The 25,555-nt window shown below is 54.8% G+C and overlaps 1 long non-coding RNA gene across 1 annotated transcript in view; it reads right to left on the minus strand.

Moving 5' to 3' along the window:
* Window positions 1–25,555, minus strand: part of LOC122900561 — a 32,650-nt gene that overhangs the window by 6,602 nt on the left and 493 nt on the right. The window contains exon 2 of the long non-coding RNA XR_006383264.1: window positions 24,892–25,032. This is a non-coding gene — a long non-coding RNA (uncharacterized LOC122900561). The remainder of the gene's footprint in view (window positions 1–24,891; window positions 25,033–25,555) is intronic.

Consider the following 25,555-nt stretch of genomic DNA (forward strand, 5'->3'; position numbering starts at 1 on the left):
TTCCTGTGAACACTATTAATCCCCTGAGGTCAGAAAATCCAAGAAACCTCTGGAAAAAAGAGATGGGGGTGTTGAAGGCAAGATAAAACATAAATGTTTAATGTTTGTTTCTTACAACTTTCCAAAGGTCTTTAAATAAGAAACTATCTTTGACTTCATTAAACTATCTTTGACTTATCCCACTGAGCCACCAAGAACTCCTGGAGAGACTTTGTGAAACAATCTCATATAAATGCAGGAGTTTTCCAGAGTAACAGAGAGTAAAATGAACATTTCAGTCTCCTAGGTGCCCTCAGGAGTCTCCTTTTTGGAATGTCCAAAAATGCAGGTAGTTAACGTACCGCGCAGTATTGCATTCTACAGTACAACTCGGGGACTCATCCCTTCTCTCCACCACTCAGAGCTGACCACAACAAGTGTCTTATGCCCATCATCCATTGACCCCTCCCCGACCCACTTCCCTCCATGACCCCGCAGCGTGCAGGGATGCCTTCACCCTCAGAGTTCTGTCATGAGCCATCGCCACGGTGACCTGATGACACGCATCCAACGTTCCATTTCAACTGTCACTCTGTGAGCCAAGCCCCTGGCGGTTGGGTGAACAGGACTAACAGTCCCGATGATGGGGAATCTCAGCTGCTGTTGTACGGGTATGTGCCTATCGATTTTCTCAGTTCTCTTCTCTGGAGCTGGCTGCCTCCCTTATACAGAGACCGGCTTCTTCTCTTCTTCTCTTTGGCTTTTCCTCTCCTCCCTCTGATCCCCCCTCCCCCGGTTTGATGCCCGTGTTTGTTCGTTTGGGTTGTTTCATTGGGATTTCGTGGGGAAGCTGCCTTCCTTAAAGCGCTTCGATGTTCAGAAAACCGGACTCTTTCTGGATGCCCATTTCGGACACAGTCCTACAGGGACAACACACAGGTCACACGACACACTGCGGTCCCTGGGTCAGGAGAACCTTGGGGCGACCCAGGCACCACACTTGAGGGGAACGAATTGCTGGTCTCCTCTTCCCGATGGACATGACAAAATCGGAGAGGAAAGGTCAGCGGTCGAAATGCAGCTGTTTTTAGAAGGAGAGACACTGGAGGATAGCGCGGTGGTCTCATGGGTTGATGTGCAGGGTTTCCCGGGCCGTCTGCCTGATGCCTGGGAGTGCATGGGAACGGGATGTGCCACCGGGTGGGTGGACGGAACACACAGCAGCTGCACGGTGGACTGTCTGCTGCTCTCAAAGGTACTGCTGGGCTGGGTTCTCCAGGCCAGGCCTAGGGAGGGAGACAGGAGACTGTCCGCTAAACCTACAGTCTCCAGAGGGGATCAAGAGACCTGAGAGTAGACAATAGACTGGTGAAGAATGAGAGAGCAGGGAGGGACTCAGTCCAGCCAGGGTAGCCTCACGTCCATCCAGGCTCCCCAGAGCAGTCCGCAAAGCAAGGGGCCCCTCAGCATCATCCGTCTCCTTCCTGAAACCAACCCCCCCACATGGCCACCTTCATGTCCATTCCTACCATCGACTGCTCCTCGGGACTCGCGAGCTCAAGGCAAGCGAGTTCTCGGCGGGGTCCTATGTGACCGTAGGGAGTCTGAATCAGCTTGGGAGCCAAGCAGAACCCCAGGAGCCTGGGCTGCAACTGGCCTTCAGGACGGCCTTGGGCGACTGGGCTGACCTTGCAGAGAGGTGAGGGAACGTGGCTCATGCTACCCGTTCCTGGTCCTTTAGTAGGGCCCCATTCGGCAGAAACCGCCACCTAGTTGATGTCGGGGCCCCAAACACAGAGGTGAGTGAGGACTGAGGCTGGTCTCGTGGCCCTCGCTCTCCCCTAGAGACACACTGGCACAGAGGGATTTCAGATTGTGAGGGCAGCTCTTGGTTCAGGGCTTCAGGACCTTTTATCAGGGGCCGTGGGTTGGTGTCAGGGGCTCGGGGATCTCCGGCCACAGGGAAACGATGACTTTCCTGTCCCAGATCCATCCTTCATCAGGGTGGCAACTCTGGACGGTCCCTTCACCACCCTACATTTCAGGGCCCTCCACTGTCCTCCACTGTGGCTTCACCCACAGCCAGCCGACTAGCTGAGTCCCTAGGCGGTCCCTTCCTCAACACCTGCCGAGCGGCTGGGAAGCATCCCGTCCTCCCCTAGGTCCCAGGCGCTCCTTGGACTCAATCACTTGGGACACCGTGGCGGCACACTCATGTCTAGGACGGAGGACAGGGAAATGGGGCACAGAGGGTTCTGGGGAACACTCTCGGGTAGGTGTGGCTGCTCAATGGATGGGACCCAGGCCATCACGCGTGCTCACGGCGCTGTTGTGTTTCTGTCCTGTCTCTGTTCCATGCAAGCCGTTGACCAGAAAACCTGTGGGTGTGGGAGGGTGCGGAATTCAGAGCACAGCACACGGCGACCCCTTCCTAAGTCCCACCTGGCGGGAGGAATGCCAGCTGGGCAGCTGGCGAGTAGGGGCAGGAGTAGGGGCCGGAGACGGATGGACTAGAAGGAAAGGATGCCCAATCGCCCTACGGGCTCCTGACGACAACGTGCCGACACTGCTCTCTATTTCTGTGCGTCTCCCAGAAATCTGTGGGGAGTGTCTTTCTGAAGATGTGGAGCCGCCCCCAACCACTCCAACCCCTCCACCACCACGACGACGACGACGCCGCCGCAAGAAGAGAGTCCGGTTCTCCCTCCACGATGAGGTCTACACCATCAAGGACACCGAGGAAGGTAGGTACCATGTGGGTTGACTCATTAAGTTGATTGGAGACGCATTCTTTCGTCCAGTAGCACAGACATAACCGAAGCTTTTAAAAACTGCTGAGACACATTGTCCTCTGATTTCACTGGTAGCCATTTCTCTCTATGGCGTCCGTCCATCCCCTTTTAAGTCCACTAGTCACGATGAGATCCTCATTCAAACTGGATCCGAGGGGCACAGGAAAAAAGTGTCTACTAGCTGAAGGGATGGATCTTAGGTCTTTCAGGAGCACACAGGTCCCTACGGCTCTCCCCAGGAAACATGGTTCGTAGATGTGTAGGAAGGAAGGGACTATATTGTCCGCCAGGAACGCTGAACAGAAAAATGGACCAGAATACGACAGGAGGTTTCACGATGTCGCCCCTCCACTTCCGCCCATTAGCCACATCTTGCACGGGTGTGCTATGTATCTTCAAAGGAACAAAACGACCTCGCCACATTTGGGGAACTCAAGTACCCAGTACATTCCATGTGGTTACTGTTCTAAAAATGGGGCCAATGCATTCGGGGATGTCTTCTCATTCTTGAAACAGACAGAAATCTGTGCACTAATGTCTCACACAGCGGGGTTCCCAATAGCCCCAGACAGGCACGGCCCCCAAATACATTATGGGAGGAAAGAACACATTCCATGGCATCCATAAACATCATGGAGTGCAATTCAGGGGTAAGAAGAAACAAACGTTTCCAAGATTTTATGAAACAGATGGACCCTGGAAACCTAACGTGCATTTTGAAAGCAAGCACACAAGGATAGAGGCACATTACACGATCCCGGGCTTTGAGGACACTCCCATAGGGACATTCGTAGACCCAGAAAGTGGAAGGGATGGTGCAGGGAGGAAAGGGGGAGGGCCGGTCACGTCGTCACGGGTACAGAGGTGCCATGACATACGATGGCAACATTTTCCCCGTAGTTGGCAGGGCGGTCTACAAAGCCTCACGGATGTCAGCAGTGTCACCGAATGGACACATACTAACAAGTACAACCGTCCCCAGTACGTAGATTCCTTCACCGAAAAACCCACTCCTCCAAGGCACGATAGAGGACCGATAGGGTCACACAGCAGAGGTGCACGGAAGACAGCTGAACAGGCCCCATGACCAGCTGAAGAAGCGGCAAGCTGGCTTGGCTTCACAGGGGGCAGGAGGGCTCAGGGGACAGCGCCCTGAAACCCAGGGTGCCTTGAGCGTTTCCCAGACAGATGCTGATGAGTTGCCACTGATGACATCCCCTCCATTGGAAAGCCAAGGCCCCATTTCCCATTTCCATCCTCCTCCCCTCCTCTGTGTTTCTGTGTACACCACTGCGTACTGTGTCCACCACTGTGTCCACCACTGTTGGCCCACTGGCAAGTCAGGCCTTCCTTGGTCACGCTTCACGTCCATTCCCTCTGGCCCCGCATCCACATCCAGCAGACTTAACTCCCCGAGCCATTCCTGAGTAGCGCAGCCAATGTCCTGACAGCTCCTCTCTGTTCTCCTAGACCCTGTGGCAGGCCAGTCCAAGGACCTTCCTAGGTGCTGGACAGAGGAAGGTACCCCAACTCTCCCCGAGGTAAGCTCGCCTCTCTTTCGCAGACACAGAAATGGTGCTTCCTTGATTTCTTCCATCAGTGGAGTTGGATGACCATCTGGCACTTTACCTCCCAGGGGAAGGGGACAGCAGTCTCCCCTTGTGGAGGAATGCTGGGTCTGGCCTTTTACACACAGTGGACCCAAAAAGGGTGAGGACACGGGACAGCCTCAGCTATAAACTCCATGGGATCATACACCTTCTTCAGCAGAAAAAGTCTCTCCTTGAAAGAGAACGTTCTGTCTGGAGATCAGAATGGACTTCGGAGATTGAACGATGCTCCAGCATCATTCAAACATTCCTATTGAACTCGGTGGGGGGATGTGTACTCAACGAGAGGACCTCATCCAATTAGCTGCCAAACCGTAGAGCTGGCCCAACGGCGGACAGGATGCTGGGATCCTCACTGTGTTTCCTTTTCCCCAATCGCAGGTAGACGCTGGGAGCAAGGACAGCTGTACGTATTTAAGAGCATCGGGCTCTGGGAGGAAATCTAGAGTACAAAGAAGCCTGAACCCCGATTCTAAGTTCCTACAAGGAATGGGGGTTGGGGGATACTGTCCGAGACTGTCCAGTGAGGCACGGTCAACAAGTCCAACAGGGCCTGGAAGAACCTGTGCACTGGGAAGGGGTGATCTGGGTGCACGTGGGATGAAGGCCTTGTGTGCGTGGGGGGTTGCGTGGGTGTGTGTGTGTGTGTGTGTGTGTGTGTCCCCATGCGTTATGCTTTTGAACACGATTGTGTGCCTTTCCCAGGAGATCTTTCTCACACTTCCATCACAATCACAGTGTCACCCTTCCAAAACACTCTCATCAGCCTGGCACACTTTACATACTCCTTACCCAACTCACCACAGCTGTACCTGGAGAACGTTGCACTTTGATTTCCTGAGACGGGCATGGTGCAGAGATGAAGGGTCCAAACCCTTGACCTCCTACTTGGAAAGCCAAGATTGGAGCTCAGGCTCCAATCGGAAACTTGCTCTGGCCTACGCACCTGTGTTAGTCCCTCAGCCAGGGGGTCATGATGTACCATGGGTGCTAGCAAGCAAAGGGCCACCAGCATCTGTGCACACAGCCAATACCTAGATTCTATGATGGTCCCCCACAGGACCCAACATGACACACTGGTTTCCATGGACACAGAGGCCAAGGCAAGCTTAGAAGCCCACGTTAAAGATTACAGCCTGGTCCCTGGAGTCAAGTGCACAGAGAAAAGCCACATCCACGTGCTCAAGCCCACATGGCTGGAAAGCGTGTGGACCCGTGGAGGACAGAACAGAGCAGCATCGGTCATAGCCGGTCTCAGTGTGTACACACGACCGACCAATGGCAGAAAAGCATCACGGAGGGAACTGACTGTACTTGATAAGATTTCCCTACGCCTCAGGAAGGTTCATATTCTCTAAGCACACACTCAAACACCACTGGCCAATAGGAAATCAAGGTCAAGCTTGGGTGGAAGCTTTGGACCCAACATCCCTGAAGCAAATCTCCTGCAAAGCAGGCCTACAGCCTCTCAGCACACACTCCAAGACTCCTCTGTGTAAGCAACTGCCCACTGGTCAGAACACCTGGCAGTGTTCGGAAAGCCACGGTCTTCAGGGGAAACACACAAACACACACACACACACACACACACACACACACGGGACAGCTCAAGAACAGTGGAAGGAATCTATCACACTCATCGACGGTGCCGGCTGTTCACGAAACCCACGATGTCCGGGCTTTCCCGGGTTGCACATGGGATTTTCTGAAGGCAAAGAAAGGATGAGTGAAGCAAACTACTAGGCTCCTTTCCAGAGGGTTGAATGCAGCCCGGCAAGCAAGGCTGATTTTTATGCCGTGCAAAATCTTACAAAGACGTGATGCATAGTCGCAGCAGTTAGGGAACCTGGGCCCAGAGCTGATGTCCAAAGCAGCTGCGTGGGACACCTTAGTGGCACGTCGGTCAGGAGAGGTTAGGGAACTCAGTCCTCACACAGAAGCCAGGTTAGGCTTCCCATGTACTGGACTGCCTATTTGCTTTTGAACGGGCTCGCTTTAGCTCGAAAGACTAGAACCCTCTTCACGTTTCCTCCCTGCTCCTCTCCCGTCCCTTCCTCTCTGCACCAAGGACAAGGCCCAGCAGCAGCGCGGCCCGGACCTCCTACGTGCCCACACGCACACACTCGTCTCCTGTCCTCATCCATCCAAACTGCCTGCCTACTTCCCCAGCAGCCTCACCAGTATCCTCACAGTATCTCTGTATCCTCCTAGCTCCCTGCGAGGACCTGACAGAAGAGCTACCAGTTCTGAGGGCCGAGGAGGAAACTCTGACTCTCCCTCAGGTAAACTCATTGTTCCTCAAATTTTTATTTATTTGAAAGACAGAGAAGGAGAGAGAGACAGAGAGCGCAAGCAGGGGCAGTAGCAGAGGGAGAAGAAGAAGCAGGCTCCCCTTTCGAGCGGGGTGTCCAATGTGGGCCTCCATCCCAGGACCCGAGGATCAGGTCCTGAGCTGAAGGCAGATGCTTCAATGTCTGAGCCACTCGGTCACCTCGGTAAAGTCATTTTGTGCTTCTGAGGGACAACCAGTGTTTGAGTTCTCTATCCACGAACATCTGAGCATGGACATGCCAGAGGGGAGAGACAATGTCCTTGGTGCTGAGAGCCTGCCGTGAGTTTATAACATTAACGGACAGCGGATTGGGACGGGCACTGAAAAACATCACCACCGTTGCTTAGGCAATGGATGGTCGGGCCCATTTTCCACCAGCTCATTCTGTCTATGGGAAATGGCTTTGGAAGGAGTTGCTGAAGGAAATGGACGGGGGAGTTTTGACATAACAAGCCGGAGCCTTTTCGGGAGCTCATTTCCTCCTCCTCTGGATCATAGAGGCAATGACTGCATCCCATCTAGCTTGCTTACGACACACACCAAGGGCACAGAGATGTGTGCACAGGGTGTGCACAGGGTGCTGGGATCCTCACTGGGTTTCCCTTTCTCCAACTGCAGGAGGCGGCGACCGGATATGTCCCATATGGGTATTCCCCCATCACTCCCTTTAGGGGGAGAGATCTAGCTGAAGAACAAGGTAGGGCTTTCTCTCCTCCTTTGGTCTGGAGAGCTTCCCCAATTCTGAGTTCCTCCCGGGCACGGAGGCTGCGGCGGACTGAACAGACGGGAGTGTCCAGCAGAAAACCGGGACCCTGTGCTACAGTCCCTGCAAACCAGTAGGTCATTCGGGCGCTGTGCTTCGTGCGTCGGAGGGTTGGGGCTTGTTTTCCCGTGGGTCGATGCGACGGGACCGGGCATGTGGGTGTGTGGAGTGCGTGCGTTTCATCAGAAGACATCTCCCACTGAGTGGACTTGAGGGCACGGGTCAGAGATTCAAAGCCAAACCTCCTTCATTCCCGCCGCACACAACCCCTCTAGGACACCACATTCCTTGCTGACCACAGCTCCACCTGGAGGGTTGCTCAGGATTCACTTTCCTCAGACAGGGATGGGGAGAAAGGAAGGGGCCCACATCTGTCCTACCTCGGGACGTTTCTCAGACAGGGTCAAAACACAAAGGAATCAGAAGCTACTTTAGTCAACCCAAACATCAACACCAGCCTTACAAAAACGCTCCCATCTTGAATGCACAGAGGGAAGGCTCACTGGCAAATGCCAATGGCCAGGTAAGCTTCGTCATTAGCTTGGGGCCCGATCCGACTTCCTGGCAATCTGCTACATGGCCCGGTTAGAGAGTGCCCTTCTCTCGCCTGGCCTCGGCTCACTCGTGAACTTGCCGGGTCCTGACTGGGGGAGCTGGGTCCCGGGAAACTGGGTCCCGCGGACTCCAAGGACACACCCACATGCCACGGGAAAGGAAGACTGGGAAGAATCAGCACTTTGTGGATGGGGACTCTGTTGGAAGGGTCAGATGTCAGTACGTAGAAATCCTGGGTCTTTGGTTTTCCTGACCCTGCATGACTCAGGGACAAATAGAAACCTCTAGGGTACTTGTGCTTGCATTGAATGCAACCCTGCCACACAGCGTTCTTCTGCAGAAATACAATCTCCTAGAAGAGGTGAGAGATAGGTGGGAGCGGCCAAGAAACGGTCTTGACAATGACCACGACACAGTCGCTGGTTGGGAGGAGCTTGCCCGACAGTACAACGGACCGTGTCTCTTAGTGTTTACCCTCTTTCGGCTTGAAGAGCTCACCCTGATTCCATTCCCTGTAGCTCGAGTTCAGAGTCAGTATTTCTCCCTCCGTTCCTGCTCCTTGCCCCGACCTCTCTCGATGCAGCGGCAGCTTGCTCAGTCCATACCCACGCACCCCAACGCCGCCAGACACTCCCGGGCACGCCCACCCCAAGCGAAACTTCCTGAGCTCTTCCTGCCGAGCCCCACCGGTGGACTGACCATTCTGTGGATCTCTCCTTAGCTTGGCTGGATGGACAGGCGGAGGAGTGTTCGACAGGAACGACAGAGGAAGACGTCCCATTTTTCACCAGAGTGTTACGTTGGCCTTTCTTTGGGGGGCACACAAAAGTCTTCTGGCTTTTTTAAACAAGGTCACTAAAATAAATATATATATATATAAAATAAAAAATATATATATATATATATATATATATATATATCAGCATGCCCGGTTGACAGGGTAGGGAGAAGTTTGAGGGACAATCTGTTACCCAATGCTACCTAACTCCGAAGGCATTGCAGGGGGGCGGGGACAACCACAGCAGGATCACCTACCGTCTGGAGGGCAGGGAGCTTGGGTACGGGTAGCAGCTATTCCCCTCGCCACCTATTGTGTCCGGGGGGGACCCGGAACGGGGGACCTCTAGGAAGACTGGGCGCATCTCTGGAGGAATCATTTTGCTCTCGTCATTCTTTGGGGCTCACGGGCCTCTAGCACACTTCCCCATCTGGCTTCCTCCCATCCCCCAGGGAACAAAAGAGCCATGCAAACAGGACAAAGCCTGATTTGACATTCATGCTGTTTTCTGAAATCACAGGTGTCCCTGCTGGAAGGGGACGGCGGTAAGTGTTCTGTACTCTAGAGACACTCACTTGTTTCCAACAACCTGGAAAAGGGCAAAGCTGGGGGCTTCCTTGCAGGCTCCACGATGAGAACCACCCTGATTCCAGGTACGGTGGGACTGGAAGAAGGGTCGGAGTAACAGCAAGGGATTTTCTGGGGAAAAACCCGTGGCCTCATGGCCCTGTCCCCGGAAACTACTGCGCTGCTCTTAGGTGGTGCAGGTTTGGGTGCAGGCAGTAGGTGTGCCTTGGAGATGGACTATTTCACAGCTATTCCAGGCCCTGGAGCTCCAAAGGGAGGCAAAGTTTCTATTCACGTCCCTACTCCTCTCCAGGACCTTTCATCCTCCATCCAGGAAGGGCCCACTGCAGCTCAGTCCATACCGATGAGCTCCCCACCTCCACATACTGGTCCGCACGTGCACCCCAAGCAAAGCTCCCCGAGCGATTCCCAAAGATTTCTGTCGCGGTCCCAACACTCTCTGTGTGTATCCACCTAGATCCCCTGGCTAGTCTGTACGATGGCCTTGACGTGGACAGCAGAGTGGGAGAGGCCCCGTTGTTCACCATGGTGGTAAGTTAGCCTTTCTTCAGGTGAGGTCCGGCATCCCTTGTTTCTCTGATCCTCACAATCAGATCCCAACACCTCAGCACGTACAATGTCCGTGGTGGGCAGATTCTTGAGGGAGCAACCCTTAGCCAGGAGGACCCCATTCCAAACACCCTGCAGGAAATGGCAGGTTCGGTTACAGTCCACAGGGTCGTGAGCTTTTTCACGGGTGCTACTGACACCGCCGTGCCAACTTATGGACCCAGGGCATGCGACCTCTAGGTGGATTCCATATCACTGTCCATGACCCTGCCCATCACCAAGAGACCAAAAGAGCTGGGCACACGGGACGAGGCAGGACTTGATGTTCATCATGTTTTCTTTTCTGAAATCGCAGGTGGCCCTGCTGGAAAGGGAGCGTGGTAAGTATGCTGTCCTCTAGAGTCACTCATTGCTTTGGAGCAACCTGGACAATGGGCAAGGTGGGGCTTCCTTGCAGGCTCCATCTTGAGAGCCACCCAGAATCCAGATCCTGTTGCAATGACACTAAGGGTCATGTTCCGGACCGAGACCCGTGGCCTCGTGACCCTGCCCCCGGAAGCTACCGTGCTGCTCTTAGGTGCTGTAGGATCGGGTGCTGGGCACGAGGTCTGTTTCCATGGCAATCCATGCCCTGGGATTCTCAGGGTTGGTGTATGTGTGTCAGGTGGGTGAATCCTGTGTTCTCGAACGTGTCTGGTCCCTTCAAAATGGCGACTGATGGTGTCCACGTTCTCAGGGACGTTTCCCATCGCTGTCACGTCACGAACGTCCATTCATGGGAAAACTCTTCAACACCTACAATTGAAAGAGGTGTTCTTTCCCTGCCAATACACATCAGTTCCCCCAGAAAGCAAATCCCGTCGCTAACTAGGAAGGGCTAGACGGTGCCCCAAAGACACAAGTGTGTCCCTGTTACTGAGTCAGTGTCCATGGGGATCACCCGCCAAGGCAGGTCTCGGGCAAGAATGGTCACAGCACCTCCCACTTGACACTGCACTCACACACACACACACACATCTCTGCATCAGAGGCCCCACGATGCGTCTTCCCAACCTCATCGGAAGCACTGAGTGCTGGGACACACTTCCTCCCTTCTGCAGGCGGCTCCCGGGGCATCCGCCGGCAACAGCCCGTTCGGGGGTGACCCGCACAACGGGGCAGTGGCCAGGGAACAGATGGGGCCAATTCACCCCGTGTTTCTCCATGGAGATCTACCATTTCCCTGCAGATACTGTGTCTAAGAATGCAACTGGCCTTGTCCCAGGGGAAATCCCACACCCACCACTGGTCCTCGCTGGGGCTCTCGGCGGTAGGCCCAAAAGGTGTCCTGTCCAAGGGGGAATGAGGTCGTCTTCGGGGACTGACCATCACTGGGGGCACCTGGACCCCGTCCATGCAGGAAGGAAGGGTGCTCTGTGCATTGCAAGGTGGCCAAAGAGAACCGCAAACCTCAACAGGTGTGACAGGACAATCACCGCCCATTTCGCTGGCCATCTCTCCGTGCAAGAGGGCCTTGTTAGATGCCGAAGGGTTGGGCCAATAGACAACTCAAGGGAGTTCAGTGCCTGGAAATGGAAACAGAGCCAAATCAGGGATTCAGGGTTCTTTGGCAGCCAACAAGACTTTCTCTCATGAGAAACACCTATGGGAACAGAATTTGACTTTCCGACATCTCTTTTCCTCACTCGCACAAGCGGGATCCACGGGAGTACCTTTCACTGCTCTCCGAGGGCGCTCAACGGGCTGTTCCAGGGTAACTGTACCAGTCTGCGTTCCACGAATTTCATACAAAGTCTCCAATTTTCTGCCTCCTTCCAACATGGGTCCTGGGTTTGAATTCCTGGTTTGGGTCCTTGCTACCCTAACTGAATATGCCACAGCTCAGCGTCCTCTGGATTCGCATTGCCCTCACGATGCCTTACGTTGAGCATCTTTTCGGACAATGTCTGTTTGACTGGCCGAGTCATTCGTTCCCTTTGCAGCACAGACTATTCCAGTCTTTTTCTCGATTCTTTCATTGGGTGAAATCCCGGTCTTCTTTTGTTTGGTTGGTTTTCTTTCAGTTTTTCCTTTTTGCCCGTGAACACACCTTTTCTGAAATAAGGATTGCCAAGGGCGTCTCCAGTCTGTGGGCTGCCTTTTCACTCTGTTCGCTGTTTCAGAAGAGGTTGCTTTTTCTGGGCTCCTCTTGGGAAGCATCGTGATGCCAACATGAGCGCATTTCCTTGGGCATTTCTCTTCCGCTCCCAGGTGCCCCTGCCTCTTTGTATGCCAGCACCCTCCTGTTGGCTCAGGGGAGTCATCCAAGGTATTGGAAGGTCAGCTTCTAGGGACCCACCACAGACTTCTTCATATTCAGAAAGGTCGTGGCTCACTGTGCTCCTTTCTGGTTCACTTATCTACTGTAGCAGCTCCTCTGTCCCGAGAACATCACATTGTATTCTTTTGGTCAGTGCTGCACGGAATCTGTTCCCCATTTATTACTAGGAACTGGGGCTTCACCTTAATCTCCTCGCGTCCAAAGACCTCCAGCAGTGCCTGGTGGGTGTGTTTCAGTCCGGGAAGGTCTTCCCTTGATCGACGTCCCTGTTAGGCCAGCCACTGATGCCCGAGCAATACGCGGGATGAGCAGGACTTGTCTCTCGCTCCTGGTTGGTTTCTAGCGCTGAGCGATCAAGGAAAGAGTCTGTCTAGTATCCATCGTACACAGTCATTTATTATCTCAGCACAGTATATGGAAATCATCAAGGGAACGAAAACGTCCAGGTGCTCACTCCCACTAGCCACACGTCAAGAGTCCCATAACGACTGGAGATTCCGATGGTTGCGCTGGGAGGGGGACAGCGGTCATGGGCATGCAGAAATGACACGGAGGTGGCTGCTGTAGCCTCCTGGTCTCATTAGAAGGCATGAAACTCCAATCCCCGTCTCCTCCAAGGGCTCCGGCTCCGCCACCCCTGTGAACTCTGACAGCACGGCAGAAAAGTCAGGCAGATGCTGCATGGCCCAGAGACATCTCAACGCACCTGGGATGAAGGGGTGAGGCGGTTTCTCTCCTAACGGCATTGCTCCTCTTTCAGTTCTTCCGGACCTACTGGTAGAGAGCATCGAGGACTACTCCCACCAGTGAGGACAAAGTCTCTTCAGGTAGGGAACGGCACCGAGGAGGGGAACACAGGGACAGGGCTCCCGGGAACATGGGGTTGCCCCTGCCACTCCGGAGAATGAGGAAGGTGGGTCAAAAACAACAAAGGAAAGGGATGCTCTGGCACAGGCATCATTGCCTCGTGTCACGGTTTCGGGATGAAAGAACAGACGAGGTGTCCACGGGCCTTTAGGGTAGGCTGGGTTTGTCATCATCACTGGACTCCTTGTGCGGCTCCCTTGAAGGATCTTTTCCATCAAAGATTGCTCGTGCCTCCCTTGGCCGCGGCCACATGTCATAGCTTGGCCTCTTTGCTCATGGCCTCCCGGGAATGGTGCACAAGAGATTCTGCATCTTTCTTGGCACTGGGCCCAGACCTGGTCATGCTCAAGACTTGCAGCCCCAACCGCACTCTCCTAGCAAGAGAACCGCGACATTATGCTCTGGTCTGAGCCAGGAGGTGGAAGACAGGTCTAAATTCTCTCCCTTATAACCCCGACTACCAAACCATCCGGTTCTCTCCAAGCTGCTGTACCTTCAAGGGGACTCCCAGAGCTGCAGAAGGGAAAGCGTACTTCCCCTGGGTTCACTACACAGGCTCCCGTAAATCGGAGCTTCTGCCAGCCTTCACACCCTAGCCGAGTCTGACCTGTGGACATGTTCCCAAGGGCGGGATGCCCCTTGCAGCTACCATGGAGACCCCCTGTCGTGGGCCACGGTCCCCTGGGCCTGTGTGAAGGGGCTGCTGAACCTGCTTCACACACTTGCCTCCCTGGGTCCACACTACCTCTCACCAGCTGGCGTCGAGGCATAGCACAGAGTCTCTTGGGAATAGGGCCAGGGAGTCACGGTTCCTCTCACAAACCCACCTCGCCGGCTTACAGCCCTGGCCATGCTCTCCACTCCCTAGGCATGCCCAACTGGCAAACGTCCCTCAGGCCTGCCCAGGGCCCTACACACACCGCTACCCCCGTCCATTCCAGGCATGCCTCAGCAGGAGCACTGGCAGGAATCCTGTGTTTCAGTGACCACACTGCTGGACATTTTCCAGGGCTGCCAGAACAGCTGAGGGCACCTGCATACTTTCCCGTGCTCCTGTCTCCATTCAACCTCTGTAGCACTTAGGGAAACACAGGGCGTTGCATTCCCTGAAACACGTCTCTGAGAAGGTCATCTCAGTCCCTGGGCAGACAGGGACTGTGGGCACGTGGTGGGCCATCTCTCCCTGCACCTCCCCAAAAATCCCAGACCCATGACAGCTGCTCCCAGCACAGGGGGATTAATTCCGGGGGACCCAGGATGTCTCCTCTCATTCCTTGGTTGCCCCCTCCTGGACAACAATAGGACGGGTGGAGCTTGGCAGGGTGAAGGAGATGGAGCATCTGTGGGGGCGGGGGGGTAGAGGAGGAGGAGGAAGAAAAAGAGCAGGGAAGGACAGAAACAAGGACGGAGGAAGACAAAGTCCCACAGAGGCCGTCTTAGGGACAGTGACAGCCTCCAGCGGGAAAAGGATCACACAGCCGGGCTTCCGGATCTTGGAGAGAGTCGGGAGGTGGGAAGAGCAGGTGGGCAACCAGAGACACCCGCCCACGAACCCTGCAGAGATCAAGCAACCAAGGCCAGGGAGGACTCGGAGCTAGCGACGCACCCCACTGAGGGCAGAGCCCAGCATCCCCAGAGCGGCAGGCCGTGGGTCGTCTCGCACGGCCACCTCAGCATCCCCGCTGCTCTCTGACCCAGACGAGGATTTCGCGGAAGATGACGATTCTGACGGAAGCAGCCACCCTGTGCCTGTAATGCACTTCCACATCCATCTCTTGGGCTTCCCCTCTCCTCTGTCCATAAGTGCCTACTCCCAGCTCTTCCCCTTTCCCTGCTTTGACGATGCCCACCCAGGAGGCCCTCGTCTCCAGCAGGAACACGGGCTTTGCATCGGAACTGCTGCTTGAAATTCCCCGGCAGCCCTCCTCACCGCTTTCCTCCTATCACCCTGACCCCTCCATGCAGACTCTGGGAAGCGGCCCCAGACCGCAGAGCAGGGAGGAGGGCTGGGAGTCCGCAGGGCATGGCTCACCCGGCTGGAGGGGCCTCGGGAAGGGAAGCTGGGCCTGGGTGCCCCACTTGGTTTTCTCCTACCGGGGAGTCTGTGCTCATGCCAACTTCTGCTCTTGCTCCCAGCTCTCAAGAAGCTTCCCTTCGGTGGACTTTACACAAACCACAAGGGAAGCAGAAGAAGAGGAGGACTCGGGAAAGGGGTGAGTCAGGCAGGAAAAGGGGCCGGTGAACATGGACACACACTCTCCCTCGTTGCCCCGTCCTTGTTCTGGGCACCTCGGGAAACCGCACAGAACCCGGGGTCCTGCCCTAGCCTCTGACCACAAAGAGGAGAGGAGACGAAGGTCCCAGTCCCTGTAGGCACTAGGAAGCCCTGAGAACATCCCATGGGGAACCTCCACCTGATCCGGGCAACTCCCTGTGGGGGTCGGGTGCTGTCGTCCAGGAGCTTCTGATCTTGGAAGGAGGGCACTGGCTGCCTGGAGGGACTGGACCCTAGGCAGCCCAGGCACGGTGCTCTTCTGGCAAAGGGCTCCACGCCCCCTGTGGAGCCCCTCCCTCTGCACGACCCAAGGCTTGCCCTCCCACCCTGGAAAAGTCAGCAGATGGCTTGCTCCTGGACAACGCTAGTCGGGAAGAGACAGTGGTGGGGTGGCCTCATCTCCCACTTCAGGCACGTGAGAAATGAGCAAATAAAGACAGGCCCCCGGGCTCACAGGAGCAGGACAGCTCACCCCTCCCAGCGCTGCATCCCTGTGGGCACGGAGTCGGGCCTGGTCTCCAGCTGTCCGCCGGCCACTCCCGTATGATCTGACCGACACCTCCCATCCCCCAAGCCTCCAAGACGCCTGTGGGAGGTAGTGGGTCCCCTCGTGGCACCACTTCCCTTTGTGAGTTTCATCCTCCTGAGACTTTCCTCGATCCCTCAGTCGGCAGGAGAGACCCACCAGGGAAAGGCCACCCTGCCTGCTCCCACCTCGCCCAACACCTGCCCACAGCCCGTGGAATGTGCAAACTCACTTCCCGTGGGGGTTGGGAGCACGTCGTCTCTGCCACACCACCTGCAACACTCGCGTGGGCAAAGGCTCCCCCCACAGAGAAGGGCATGTCCAGGGCTCTCAGAGAGGCTGGGGAAGGGACAGCCCAGCAGGAGGAGGGCCCCGCCGTCATGGAGGAGGTCGGTCAGGGAAGGGGCCTGAGGGACCCTGACAGTGTAGCCTTCATTCTGCCCCAGGGGGCCCACGGGAAATTCCCCTTTCTTCAGGTCACGCATGGGTCCTGCAGGGAAACCTCCACCTCAACACCTCAGAAGACACGTCCCGCAAAACCCCACAGGCCTCTAGTAAGACCTGGCCCAGGCCACACGCCACTCGCTATCTCACACCGCTCCACCTGTTGTCTCCACAGCTGCGCCACAGGACAGTGTGCCCATGACCCCGGGGCACCAGAAGCTCCTGGGGTGCTCCGACAAAGGGAGCCAGGACGGCCCTGGGGCCCCCCTTGCAGCTCCGATTTGGGCCCGGAGGAGGAGTTGGTGTGAACACACAGGGAAACACGCCTGCAGGAACTGCTCTCTTACGCCTGACCTCCGTAGGCCAAAGAGAAGGCTTCTGGGCAGCCCACCAGAAGACGGCACTGGAGCCCCGAGGATCGGATGAAAGGACCCTCTGGGTCGGCCACCACACCCAGAGGTGGCTGCCCGGGCCCTGCCAATGATGGGCACTTGGAGGACGAGGCAACCATCTGGGCCCATACAGTCCATTGTCTGGTGAGACTGGGCCCACCTGGGACTGGGCGGGACAGCAGCCTTCCCGTCGACTCCCCTGCCTGCTGCAGGGGCTGCTCCTCCTCCCGCTGTCCCCTGCAACCCTGAAGAGCATGACACATTCAGGACAAAGCGGCACTGCCAGGGCCCCTTGACCACCCTGGGAACCACTCGAGAGGCAGCAACCCTAGCCCTGCTGGATTCCCCGAGGGTGCCGCCCCAGAACCGCCCGTCGCTTCCACCACAGGACCGTGACCAATACTGGGCTCAACACTGGCAGCGGCCCCACATAACGGGCCGCGCTCAGCCTGTGTGTTTGGCAGCAGCAAGAGGTGTAGCGACGAGAGGCTGTCCTTCATCTGAGCTCCAACTCGGGAGCACCCAGACACCACGCCAGAGGAACGGGGGCCCCAAGCACCATGCTGCACCTCGGGGAAAACGTGGGCCTCAAGGATGGCAATGTTAGACATCTAGGACGTACCGAAATGGGACCCAACATTCCTTCGGAGGCACGTGAAAGCATGGCGCGTTTGACTCTGCCCTAGCCCTCCAGTCAAAAGGTCTCGGGAACCACTTCCTCTCCCATGGCAACCCTCAGCATCCCCTGATGTTCCATGAGAATCTCTTCGCCTTGGAACGGGGCCATCACTGATGGCTGATCTGACCAAGGCTTGGATGGGACTGTCCTACGGAGACAGCGAGGCTGAGACCCAGACGAGACCAAAGGGCTTTAAGGGACTGAGGCTGACTTTCGGGAAGCCGGCGGCTAGCAAGCCCCTTGGGAATGCTGGCCTGACCCCTTGGCCTCCAGACTACCCACCGCCTCACCAGGAGCAGAAAGAGTGTCACTTCCTGGCAGGAGTAGGAACCCCAGGATCTATCAGGCACCTCAGGAAAAGGAACCTGCCCAAATCCACAGGTATCGCAGGCCAGTCCGACGGCCGGCCCTTCCCTTGGCTTCTGGCCTCGAGAGACAACGGTTAGAGATTTCCTCGGAGAAGTCCCAGCGATGCAGATTCTAACCGATCACTCCGGATCGATCACAAGGCTTGCTGTCCTTAAGTCGATAAGGGGGCCATGTGGGTTAAAGCGCACCTTGCTTTCTGTGGAACATGAGCCCTGAGTTGGCTATCTCTGGAAAGGAGTGCTCTTTTGAAGAGGAAAAGTCAGTTTCAAGAACCCATCTTTGTGCACGTTCACGTCTAACTCTGGTGGCCTTTCCAAATGCGTCGCTTACCTAAGCTAGACAACTTGGGGTCACCCTCAGAAACATGGCCACATTAGCTCGTGGGTGGGCAGTCCCCTGGCTCCTTATTCTGCGGGCATAACACCGGGACCCCATGGGCTCAGGGTTCACTCAGCAACTGAACCATGCGATAGACTCCCCCATGACTGTGGAACTCAACGAGCACCTTGACCAGCTGGATGGGGCTGGGATGAGGAACTCGATCTCTCAAAGTCAGAGAACACACACCACTCCACAGGGTTCTCTGGGGACTTATGGGAACAATGAAGGACCCCACTCTCTACCTGGAGTGCAGGGTGCCCTTGGGGTGCCCGTATCTCCCGGACAAGTTTTCTCCCACTCACCGGCGATTCCTACTAACAATCTTCCGGCGCGACCTCCAAACAGAAGGGCTTCTTGCAATGGTTTCTTCCCTCCCAGTCCTACTGATCCAAGAAGCCACCCCTATTCAGGTACACTGGCAATCAATGGCTTTAGCTAAGCATCCAACTGCCCTCCTGGGAAAAGGAACCTCCCAATTCATACGGGGATGGCCCCTGATTCTAAGGACTTGGCATCGGCTCCTGAGCGTCCCAGAGAACAAAGGCCACCAAACCATGACAGCAGGCCCATGATATTACCAAGTACCACCTTACGCTTCCAGATAATCCTAAACTAACACCCGAAACCAGCCCAAATGGAAACCCAGCGATCCTTAGGCCTGGACCCGACCGCTCTACGCCCATGGCTCCTAACTCTGGAAAGGCTCTGAAGTCCACCACACTGCAGAGGCCCCTACAAAAATGCGGAGGACAGGTGCTTTAGCAACAGCAACAGTTTCAGGGAAAGGCGGAAAGAAGAACCAGGAGTGCCGTCATCACTCGAACTCGGACTGCTGAGGCCAAAGCCTGTCAGCAAACATGTCTGCCCCCAGAGCAGAGATCCTAGTGCCCACCTGTTGGTTCTCATTGGCAACAAATCATACAAGCATTTATCCAGACTCCGACAGGCCTTCCTCGTCCTCGTCGCCCATGAAGCGATGGACAGAAATGGCTCTTCTTCCCAAGCCAGAACCCGCCAACCCGATATGGGCCTGAAATGCTTGCATGTTCCAAGAATGGCCCTCCTAACCCGAGGAGCCCTTGAAAGCCTGACAGCGGTTCAAGAAGACTCAGGATTCGATAAGGGCCCCAAGCTGGGATGCAATGGCCATGAAGCTCTAACCGGGCCCATGGCTTCCCCAAGCTCCAGAGGCCCCCGGACATTTGGCCTGGGCCAAATGCATGGGCGCATCATGAAAACCATCACCGACCCAGACAACCTTCCCCATTTTAAGCAACGGTGCACGGGTGCTCTGTTCCACTGACGTGGACACCTAGCATCCATCGTTGCCCCTCTTTGGGAATGGAGGATGTCGTGGGGCATGGGGAAGTCCTTATGAGTACACAGTCAAGGCCCACCGTGTCACCCCAAACAGGATTTCTCAGTGAAATATGGGAATGATCCCAATGCACAAGGCAGTTCTACAGAACACAAAGGCTTCAGAGGTGGTAACTGCTACACAAGGTGGAGCCTGTGCCCATCGAAAGACACAATGCTGTGCATACATTCCCCATGATCTCAAAGAGAACTCTGGGTTCCTACCAGACACCACTGCTCAAATCCCCACTTCCAAGGATTCCTCTCCTTAAAGACTGGCTCAACTCTTGGCCTGGGGGAGGGTTCTCACCCACTATCAGAGGACTCTTCATGGGGATTTTCCTTCTCTTTCTTCTTCTAATCTTGTTGTGTTGTTTCCCACCCCCTCGTCCTGTCTCTGCAGGTGGTGCCAGGAACCCTTCACTGCAATAACTTCCAGAGGACAGATGGTCCTTTCCGCTCAGGAAGATCCAGTCACAAGTTCTCCCCTGCACTCAGTGACCTCTTCCTTTTACGACTCTGACAGCTGAGGCCTCCCCCAGCGGGGCCTCCCCCACCTGACCAGCAACGACCTACGCAGAGGGACAGCTCTGCGCCCCTATTCAGTAGGAAGAAGTTACAGAAGAGGAGACTGTCCTCCTTCAACACCCTTAACTGTGCAACGCTCTGCACTGCTCAGGGGCAAACGAGGAAGGAGGAGGAGGCTAGCTGAGCACCAAGCAGGAGCTGGCATGCCACACCGCCCCCCAACCTGTGATACGGGGGACATCCCTTAGGCGCTCTGACTGCCCTCAGCTGAGGAAAGGAAAAAAACAGATTCTCCCCAGATGGAGATCAAAACCCGGCAAGACCGGAGTCTCCCTCGGTTTGTAAAAGTCCTCGTGATTCTGCAGGAAGAGGCTCGCTTCACGAGAGGCTAGGGACCTGCCAGAGGCCCGGATCTCCATTTCTGCAGTCCGTTGAGAAGGACCTGTGAGAGGAGGAAGGTAACATTCCTCCGGGAAGCTCCCCACCATCTTTCAATTCATGCCTTCCTAGCAGGAAAAACCACCTTCCCTTCACAAGAGCCAAGCCTCCCGTATGCTGGGTGTCCTCTATCCTCCTGCCACGTTCTTGCAAAACCTCCCTTTTGCCTGACCTCCCCCAATGCCATCCCAAAGAGTCAGCCTCACGGCAGGACCCCAGCAAGCAGCCCTTTCGACCCAAGGATCATACCTCTGTGCTTTAATAAAAATCACCTCCTGCCAGCAAAGCCGTCTCAGACTTCTTTCATGACCTCAGCCTTGAATGCTAACCTCTGTCCTACATCAGTCCTGTCTCTTGTAGGGCTCCTGTGGAAACAACCCCGCAACACGGGCCCATTTCTGTCCCCTCTTCCGACTCCATCCACCTCACCCACTGCACATTCTGTGTCCCCCGAGGACTGGACTCTTCTGGGATTCTTGCACTCAAACCCTCACATGGCCCCTCTTTCAGTCCTCGACGTGGTTGGCGTTGCCCTTCTGAAACTCTCCAGCATCCCAACCTCACTTTCTTTGTCTCGCAGGTTTATCTGGTCCATAGGTTCTCATCACCAACACCCTATAACCGGTTCCTGCTCCTGAGTAGAGGACTCCATTTCTTTCCTTTGTCATCAAGCTCAAACCTTAACTCTCAGATGTTTGTCTCACAACTTTCAAAATTCTTCTTTCCCCTAATGCCTCTCTACCAGTTTCTCTTCTCCCTTTTTCAAGACCGCCCGCCATCCCTTCCTTCCTTCCGTCCCTGCATGATCTTTTTGTTCTTTGTATTCCTTCCTCCCTCCCCCTCTTTCCATTTCTCGTTCTGTTCTGTTAGTCCCCACACAGCGCTTCAGTACTTTTTCACCTAGTGTTCCGGGACTCATTCTGTGCGTACAAGACCCAGGAGCTCACGGCAATATGTTCCCTATTATAAAGGATGAAGGGAGACCCACAAGGGGGAATCTCAAAGGTCTGCTTCTCTGCAAGTCAACGGGAAGCTTCAGGGTCATGAAACCTGGCCTTCCACACTAGAGCTGGACACGGGCTATGCTAAGCATTCCCCACAATCTCCTGTCATCCAAGGCCCTGAGCATACGGGCTGTCCTACCAGAAACCTGAAGAGTTTCATTTCTCGGCTGAAATGAGCCTTGAGTCAAGCCGCCGCCCGAGTGTCTGGAAAAGTCACTGGCTTCAGCACGATTCACGGGTATATAGTCTTTGAAACGGAAACATCAAAAATTTAATCAGCAGTTGATGTGGGGGTGAGGCTACCATGTAGAAAGATCTATCTGAATTCCAAACATCTGAATTCCAAACAGGAATAGGCACCCAACTACAAGTGGCTTGCAGGGGTAGACACAGCAACCATTCCTGAAGGAAGGGGCTGGAACGTGTGCGTTGAGTCAGGAAGGGAGGAACGTGAGGGAGCCATCCTGCCACAGCCCCTCCTGTTCTGGCCATTAGCAGAGGGTTCACACTGCACAGGAACCCGGGCAATGCTGGGGCACAGCACGGAGAGGTCTCACGTGCCTCACCTCACTCCGGGTGTGCTGTGTCCTGGGAAGACAAGCCTTGTATTTGCTGACAGTGTGGAAAAACCTTCAGCCATGTGTCCCTGGTGCCAGGGACATCAGAGCTCGTCCATCCTGGATCACAGCACACCCATCTCCCCAGTGTGGGAGAGACTTTAGTGGGGGCTCTAACCTCGGGAGACATGAGAGAACTCACCCTTCCAAGGAAAGGAGACATGATACACATGGAGGGAACAACCCCAAGGCAGTGCTCAGCTCTCTACACAGTAAGACCACCGGAGACGCACCTCAGGGATGGAACGAAGGTAGGAGACCCTTGCTTCAGAGAGCTCCGTTCTTCTTCACGTCCAGGACCTCACAAGGGGTAGAAGCCATGTGCTGGGATTGCTGCACAAGAGCTCGCAGCAACATGCATCCCTTCGAGGCCATGGGCACCTTCCCAAAGACAGAAACCGGTTGAATGCCATCCTCAGGAGCAAGCATTTAGGCCAGCCACACCCTTAGTCAGCATCCGAGGATCCACACCAGCGGCAACCCCGACAAATGCGGTCAATGTGGAAGAGCTGTTCGATACAGCTCTCACATTTGGAGACACCAGACAGCACAGAGCAGTGAAATCTGTGTCTGTCATGACTGGGGCCCCGCCTGTACCCAGAGCGCCCACCTTGCTCACCGCCACAGAAATCACACAGTACAAACCCCTTGTCTCCCGTCACTGAGGCAGAGCCTTCAGCCAGAAGTGGGACCTTTCCCAACACCAGAGAACTCACACGGGGAGAGGCACTGGCGCTGTATCCTGCTGGGAGAAGCTTCAGGTGGGGCTCAGGCCTGAGGCTCCCGCTACCATCTCAGAGTGTGCTTCACCCCTCACACGGGAGAAAAGGTGCAGGCACCCCTGGGACCCCCTGTATCATCGCTGTGGCTGAATGCCGAGAACATCCCATATGGGAATCCCATTCCTCACGGAGCCAACACAGGAAGGACCTGGGTGGATTCGCACACAAGTAATTCCTCTCAGTCTGATGAGCAAAGGAATGGGCTCAGCTATCCCTTATTCCCTAGCCAGCAATGACAGCCTCACACCAAGGAATCACTGATCCCAACGCAACAAGGGGAAATTCTTCTCACCATAGAATCACTGGACAAATACCTCCCAAGGAATTCCTCCGGGTGACTCTGAGATACAAACTCAGACACTGCAAACACATACAGCAGGGCCCCCTTCTGAGGGATGCGGAATGTGCTATTCCAGTAACCTATAGCTAGAAATCAAGCACATCTGCTCTGATCCAGGAGTACTTCCATAAAGGCCAGTCTCACCAAACAGGTGGGGTCTCACAACCGTGCACACTGTGCCAAGTAAGAACGGGGGACGTTTCCTTTACAACCTCTCACAACTGACACAGGTACTGTCTCTTGCTCGCAAGTGGGGTCACAGGAAGTACCTCTGCCTGGGATCCATGAGAACATCAAGTCGAGGGTGACCTCAGAATCTCAGAACACAAGGCGATCGATGGATGTTCACGAAAATAGAAACCTATCCGTGTAGGTAGATTGAAAGGATGAATGGCCACAAGATTCAACAAACACATGGTTTGTGATCTACCTCTCATGGGTCCTTCTTTCTACTAATATTGTCCTCACAAAGTGCAAAGGATTTACAAATTAATTACACGCTTAGAAATATCTCTATTTACTTCACTTATTGGAGAGCGACAGAGCTAGCAAGAAAGCAAAAACAGTCGGAGTCGAGCAGCAAGGAAGATGGAGAAGGGTGCCCAATACAGGGCTTGATTCCCCCAGGATCCAGGGATCCTGACCTCAGCCAAGGGCAGATGCTTACTCAACTGTGCCACCTGGGGGCTTGCAAAGTAATTTCATCTTATACAAAGGTGTTCTTTGGAAGACCTGTTGGGACCAGGGCAGGAAAACCTCAACAGTTCAGCATCAGGCAGTGAGGGCTTCCTCCCTATCTATGAGAACATGGGAGCCAAGAGCTTTTCTCCACCACCAAGAAAAGCTACGTATCTCTGGGCCTGAGAGGGTGTACGACCACTGCAGACATGGAAATGCTCCCGAATTCAGAAGATTTTAGAACGGGAGGGGATTCTTACACTCCCTTCCATAAAGACCAAGCCTGTCCAGGAATGCCTGCGAGGTTCTTTCAGTTAAGGGACCAATGTTTGGCTATGGCTCAGGTTATGTCAGGGTTATGGGATTGAGCCCTTAGTCAGGCTATCGAAGGCATAGGGAGCCTGCTGAAGGGAGTCTCTCATCCTCTATAACTCCCACTCCACCCAGAAATGAAACAGGAGAGAGAGAGAGAGAGAGAGAGAGAGAACGTGTGCCGAAGTCCACTCAGACATCCATTTGTAAAGATGCCCAGGATTCCTTGCTCTAGATGAATGGCCCAATAAAGCAAGTGTGGGGAGAATGTCGATCATAGAGAGAATGTTTATTTATTAAGTTTTGCTTTATATAAAACAATTGATTTTTTATTAACTCCGTCGTGTGTTTTATAGAGTCAGGCTTCAATAACTCGGGACTCTTCTAAAAGGGGAAACCTGGAGTTCAGAAGTTTTATGTGGGGCAGGGACTTGCCGAACCTTCTCCATATGTGCCAAGAAGTAATTTTCCCCCACAGCCAACTCTACACATTCTGGTTAAGAGTACATCTCCGAGTTAATCGACAAGAAGAGGCTATCTTTTCCTCCGGAAGAAAGACAGAAGCAGGCAAGAAAGACACCCAGGTCAAGGCCTGAACCTCAACCCAGGCGGGAGGTTCAGAACCAAGACTACTTACCACTGCGATGCACGTACACCAGGGAGATGGCAGCGGTCACACTCCTGGACGTGCTGAACTTCCATCTGCACTGAAGAGACGGAGGCCAGACGCTTTGGATGCTGCCCAGCAGGCCACGTCCCCTGAGACTCGAAGCGCCACCTGTAAAAACAAGGACAGCATTCAGTCGAGGTCTCAGGACCCACACGTGGGGAGACACGGAGTCACCCATGACGGAAGCAGGCCCCTCCGTCCCAGCAGGGAGTGCCGGTTCAAGGAGGCCAAAACCACAGGGCCCCACCATCTGTCAAAGTCTTAGCATAGCTGCTGGAAGACTTTCCCCTAATACATGCTTAGAGATTAGGCTGCCAGGAGTTCCATGAGGCTGAAATGGGCCTCTGGCCTTTCCTTGCTAAGACGTGCCTCTCGCGAACCCTGGAACTCAACAAGGAAAAAAAAAACCAACAACGACTACCTTCCCCTTCCCCAACACCCTTCCACTTCAGGGTCGTGGCTACGGCACACTTCACACTGTGCGCATTTTTCCCGAATAAACTCCAACCCTCCAAAATAAAGCACAGAGCAGAGAGCCAGGCTTGGGCACCCCGGCGACCTGGCTGGCTGCCATGGCTGCCTGGGCCTGCCTGCCTCCCTCCCTCCCTGGCTCCAGTCCTTTCCTATGAGC

The sequence above is a fragment of the Neovison vison genome, chromosome 2 (genome assembly GCF_020171115.1).
Source record: "Neovison vison isolate M4711 chromosome 2, ASM_NN_V1, whole genome shotgun sequence".
Lineage (NCBI taxonomy): Eukaryota > Metazoa > Chordata > Mammalia > Carnivora > Mustelidae > Neogale > Neogale vison.